This window comes from Symphalangus syndactylus, chromosome 6, assembly GCF_028878055.3.
Source record: "Symphalangus syndactylus isolate Jambi chromosome 6, NHGRI_mSymSyn1-v2.1_pri, whole genome shotgun sequence".
Taxonomy (NCBI): domain Eukaryota; kingdom Metazoa; phylum Chordata; class Mammalia; order Primates; family Hylobatidae; genus Symphalangus; species Symphalangus syndactylus.
This window is the reverse complement of record NC_072428.2, coordinates 66,926,489-66,932,677: the sequence shown is the minus strand read 5'-3', so window position 1 is coordinate 66,932,677 and position 6,189 is coordinate 66,926,489. Positions and strand designations below refer to the sequence as shown.

Below are 6,189 nucleotides of genomic sequence, written 5' to 3'. Positions count from 1 at the left end.
GGTTCAAGTGATTCTCCTGACTCAGCCTCCCGCGTAGCTGGGAACAGGCCTGTGCCACCACACTCAGCTAACGTTTGTATTTTTATTGGAGATGGGGTTTGGCCATGTTGGCCAGGCTGGTGTCTCAGACTCCTGACCTCAAGTGATCTATCCATCTAGCCCTCCCAAAGTGCTGGGATTACAGGCATGAGCCACTGTGCCTGGCCTTCTTCATGTTTTAATTTGCGTTTCCTGACTACTGTGAACTAGTATTTTATTTGCAATAATTAAATATGGTGGCTGAGGAACATTTTCTAAGATAAAACAATTTATATTATTCAAATGTGTGTATATGAAGGTTATACATAACACGCATGAAGTGTGATACCATTTCTTCACATTGGCCACTGAATGGGCATTGAATGTGATCATTAAAAATGGTTTTATTTTTATTAAAATATTTAAATAGATGCAAATAAATTTTTAAAACATTTTTGTTTAATTATTTTGATTCAAAATTTTGACATTTTCAGAGCAGATGATAAATCTGAAAAAGAAGTTGATATTTAATGATTATAATTTGTTTTTCTCTTTAGAAATTTTAGGAAAGATTATTTTTCTTTTGTTTCTTTTGTTTCATGTCAAACGGGCAATGTGACAATGGTGTAACAAGGTTCAAGGGTGGCATATCTCACACATGTGCATGAACACTCAATCATTACACTCATGAACTACAAAAGGATCAGGAGAGATTCTTTTGAATACTTTAGAAAAATTCCTTTCTACATTAAATAATGGGAATTTTCCAGTTTTTTAATTTACTTTACATTTTTTGATAGATGATATATTTGAACACTTTGAATACAATCACTTTGGTTTTTTTTAAATCTTTCAAGACTTTGAGAATCAGTACAAGTTAAGGTCAAGATAGAAATAGAAAATATAAAACTGAAATTCAGAGAAGAAATAACTAGGAAGAAAACTTGTCAAGACAGAAGAATAGAACATACTTCTTTTTTTTTTTTTCCTAAAAGTTTGATAGTTTGATACCTGACTTTGATATATTTAGACATATGATATATAGGCTGCTATGCATCATCTGGTCCCACTATTATAAATGTTAGGGGTGGGCCTTTCAGACAGAGTCCATGCAGTTACCACAGCAAGCTCTTTTTGGCCTAACTTGTATTTTAGCTATTATAAAATAATTAAATTAGTAGCTTCACAATTGGAGAAAGTTACAAAGTGATAGCAAAAAATTCAGCACATTTCTGAAATATGAATAACTCAAAGAGGATTATATGATAGACTTGGGTGTTTTAAAGTACTGTATGATTTTCTTGGGGGAAAAAAGTCCATGTCGAAAATCTATGCCACATTCTGAAATAAAGAATGGTTCCTAGGATAAAATGATCTTCAAGGAGGAAAACTATGTTAAGAAGCAATTCTATTAATTTGGACAATCAATAAATGAGTAATGATACTCATGTAATGTGCCCCCAGCAGACAACAATGTTGAAGGTCTAAAGCAAGTAAAAGATGTGGTCCTGGCTGCAGGAATTTTACAATCTAATTGATCTAATTGAAGACATAAGCAATGCATACTTGAAACAATTAGAGATTAGATGCTAAAAGAATGAACTGTGAAGTCCAACAAGTTTTACTGAGGATCAAAGCAGAGAAACATCGGTGTGAACTTGAGTCACCTTGCAGGGAGAGATTCTTAGAGGGCTCCCTAAGAAGGGAATGAGACCCAAAATAATAATCTTTGGAATGGATTTAGGAAGGGTCTTATTGGTCCAAGGAAACCACATGAACTATAAATCATATTTTAAAACAAACAAAATGCCATTCCTTAGTAATGCTGTAAATTTTCCTAATACTATCTAGTCTTATATTTTATTTTTTCTTTTCTTTTTTTTTTTTTTTTTTTTTTGACACAGAGTCTCGCTACGTTGCCCAGGCTGGAGTGCAGTGGCGCAGTCTTGGCTCACTGCAAGCTCTGCCTCCCAGGTTCACACCATTCTCCTGTCTCAGCCTCCTGAGTAGCTGGGACTACAGGCACTCGCCACCATGCCCAGCTAATTTTTTGTATTTTTTTTAGTAGAGACGGGGTTTCACTGTGTTAGCTGGGATGGTCTCCATCTCCTGACCTCATAATCTGCCCGCCTCGGCCTCCCAAAGTGCTGGCATGAGCCACTGCTCCTGGCCTCTTTCTTTCTTTTTTTCATAGAGATGGGGTCTCACTATGTTGCCCAGGCTGTTCTCAAACTTCTGGGCTCTAATAATCCTCCCACCTCAGTCTCCCAAAGTACTGGGATTACAGGCATGAGCCACTATGCCTGGCCTCTAGTCATATATATATACACATATGTATATGTGTGTGTGTGTGTATGTGTGTGTGTGTGTGTATATATATCTATATATATAGATATATATACAGTTTCTTTGTTTTAAAAACAGGGTCTCACTCCCAGGCTGGAGTGCAGTGGCACGATCATGGCTTATTGCAACTTCAAATGCCGGCACTCAAGTGTTCCTCTCCCCCTCAGCCTTCCTAGTAGCAACGACTACAGGCACACACCACCATACCCAGCAAATTATTTCAATTTAATTTTTGTAGAGATAGGGTCTTGCTATGCTGCTTGGGCTGGTCTCGAACTCCTAGGCTTATGAGATCCTTCTGCCTTGGCTTCCCAAAGTGCTGCGATTACAGGTATGAGCCCCTGAGCCTGGCCCAGATACATATTTGTAAAAGCTCCATATTTGTTACCTATTATCCCAAGACTTAGTGGCTTAAAACAATAGCATCTCAGTGGGCACTGTGACATGTGCCTGTAGTCCCCACTACTTGGGAGGCTGAGGCAAGAGTATGTCTTGAGCCCAGGAATTCCAGGCTGTAGTGTACTGATTGTGCACCTTTGAATAGCCACTGCACTCCCAGCCTGGGCAACATAGGGAGACTCTGTCTCTAAAAAAAAATAAACAAAAAACAGTATCTCACATAGTTTCCATAGGCCAGGGATTTAAGAAGAGCTTAGCTGGTTGGTTCTGGCTGAGAGTGTCTCATAAGGTTGCAATCAAGATGTTGGTCAGGGCTTCTGGAGGCTTTACTGTGGTGTGGGAAGATCTGCTTCCAAGATGGTTCATTCACAGGCTGGCAAGTTAGTGCAGGCTATTGGCGGGAGGTCTGAGTTCTTCGCCACGTGGACCTTTCCCTTGGCCTGTTTGAGTGTTCTCTTAACTTGGTGGCTGATTCCTGCCAGAGTGAATAAGCCAGGAAAGAGCAAAGTGGAAGCTGCAATATTGTTTATGACCTTAGCCTCAGAAGTCAAACATCCTCAATTCCTCAATATTCTATTGGTTGCACAGGTCATTCCTATTCATTACGGGCAGGGGCTATACAAGGACTTGAATACCAAGAGGTAAAGATCACTGAGATCCATTTTGGATGCTCACTAGTACAAGTCCCCAAATTTATTTTCTTTCTTTTCTTTCTCTTTTCTTTTCTTTCTTTTCTTTCTCTCTCTTTCTTTTTCTCTTTTCATCATGGGCAGGGGCTATACAAGGACTTGAATACCAAGAGGTAAAGATCACTGAGATCCATTTTGGAGACTGACTAGTACAAGTCCCAAAATTTATTTTCTTTCTTTTCTTTCCCTTTTCTTTTCTTTATTCTTCCTTCCTTCCTTTCTTCCTTCCTTCCTTCTTTCCTTCCTTTCTCTTTCTTTCTTCTTTCTTTCTCTCTCTTTTTCTCTTTCTCTCTTTCTTTCTTTCCTTATTGATTTTTTTTTTTCAGAGTCTCACTTTGTCACCCAGGCTAGAGTGCAGTGGTGTGATCTTGGCTCTCTGCAACCTCTACCTCCCGGGTTCAAGCGATTTTCCTGTCTCAGCCCCCCCAGTAGCTGGGATTACAGGCACCCACCACCACGCTTGGCTAATTTTTGTATTTTTTAGTAGAGACAGGGTTTTGTCATGTTGACCAGGCTGGTCTCGAACTCCTGACCTCAGGTGATCTGCCTGCCTCAGCCTCCCAAAGTGCTGGGATTACAGGCATGAGCCACCACACTTGGTCAAAATTTGCTATTTTTGTGGTTAAAAAAAGTAGCTAATATTAGCAATTTCATGTTTTCAATCTATTACTTATAAAGGTGCTACCATGAGCTAAGACACCTGGGATAAATTTTTAAGAAGTTATAAATATAAAAATACTTTTCTTTCAAAACATTAATCAGAATTTCAAATGAATGAGAATAAACTATTCTTCAAGCATTGTAGTTATGTGAATGTTACTATATCGTTGATATTCTCATAAAGTTTTTGGTGCATGAGCCAAAGGATGTGTGGCAGAAGTTTTGAGAGGGCAACATATCAGTGTGACTTGATGAAAGCAGTTTAACATCCCAGGGATCAATTTTCCTCATCTGCAAGTGAAGGAATTGGGTTAGATGGCATGTAAGTAGTCTTTCTCTGCTAAAAATTTTTAACATATCCTTTTTTTTTTTTTTTTTTTTTTGAGACGGAGTCTTGCTCTGTCTCCCAGGCTGGAGTGCTGTGGCACGACCTCGGCTCACTGCAACCTCCTCCTCCCAGGTTCAAGCGATTCTCTTGTCTCAGCCTCCTGAGTAGCTGGGATTACAGGTGTGTACCACCACGCCCGGCTAATTTTTGTATTGTTAGTAGAGATAGGGTTTCACCCTGTTGGCCAGGCTGGTCTTGAACTCCTGACCTCAAGTGATCTACCAGCCTTGGCTTCCCAAAGCACTGGGATTACAGGCACGAACCACAGCGCCCGACCTTAACATGTCTTTATATGCTGTGTATGAGCCACTACCAGTTCCTTTCTTAAACTCATCATAAGAATTGCATATTTAAGTGCTAGAAAAATGACTGTAACTAAATATGCTTATTTATTAACATACAATGTTAATAGTTAAACTCAAGGTCTCTTCAGCTTTTTAGTAGTCCAGAGAATCTTTCTTCCTGCTTTTTTCTCTCGAAAGCATAGAATGCCCTTCAGTAAATCAATTTACTTAATTTGACTTGCTGTATTTGACAACATTTTTTTGGGTTCACATATTTTTCTTGTGCCAAGTACTGCATTTTCCATTTCCCACAGAACCAGGACAAACTGTACATCCCCTGCTGTGTCCAGGGTAGATCTGGCTAAATGTCAACTATGTTAATTGGTATAGAGAAAACAGCAGCCCTATTTTTATCTGATTAAAAATCCCCACAAACATTCTCTTCTAAACTAAAGCTATGTCAGTACAAAGTGATTTAATTATAACATAAAGTTTGGCAGATGTATCCCTCCAGCCTTTATTCTACCGTAGCATGCAGAAATGCTGCTGTTTCCTGGAATCCTCAAGCATCTAAATTTTTAATCCTACTTCTGGAGGTTTAGAATTCAGTACTCGAAACTTTCTCTAGTTTGCCAACTGGAATAAAATATATTTGCTTTAAAGTGATATGTTTAAACAAAAGATTTGAATTAAACAATCTATAGAACCTTATTTAAAAGGTAGTTGGAAATACTTTATTCCACTGTTAAAAAGTCTACATCTTAAAAATTGCCCCAGGATGAGCAGATTATATAATATAATTGCTTTAGTTAAATGAGGTGTGGGAGGTGTGGGTGTAAAAGAGTAAAAGGTAATGAACTTTGATAAATTTATATGAGCTATAACAAGGTACCAGGGAAAACTTAATTTTATCAGAAAGTGACTATATCTCTTCAGTGCTCATTCAAAATTGTATGCTGCCCCTTTAATGTTGGAATTACCCAGGACTGTCTTTAGTTCACTCCCAGGTTAACTTCATACATTCCATGATTTCACCAACTTCTTACACACTCACAGTGTTTGGGTCTGATCTCCAGCTTACTGAAAGCCACATCAATACCCTTTGACATACTGGACAGTTCCATTTGGGTATCTCAGGAACAACTCTAAAGCAGTATGTCCAGGACTTTCAGTTTTTATTCTGGCATGTAAGTAGCTTAAAAGTCACCACTCGCCAGGTGTAGTGGCTCACACCTGTAATCCCAGCACTCTGGGAGGCCGAGGTGGGTGGACCACGAGGTCAGGAGTCCAAGACCAGCCTGGCCAACATGGTCAAACCTTGTCTCTACTAAAAATACAAAAATTAGCCAGGTGTGGTGGCACACGCCTGTAATCCCAGCTACTCGGGAGGCTGAGGCAGGAGGAA

At 39.1% G+C, this 6,189-nt stretch overlaps 1 non-coding gene across 1 annotated transcript; it reads right to left on the bottom strand.

Moving 5' to 3' along the window:
* Positions 1-618: 618 nt before the first annotated feature.
* Positions 619-722, bottom strand: LOC129485598 (small nucleolar RNA U13). Its single transcript, XR_008658735.1, has one exon. It is a non-coding gene; the product is annotated as a small nucleolar RNA U13 (small nucleolar RNA).
* Positions 723-6,189: the final 5,467 nt, after the last annotated feature.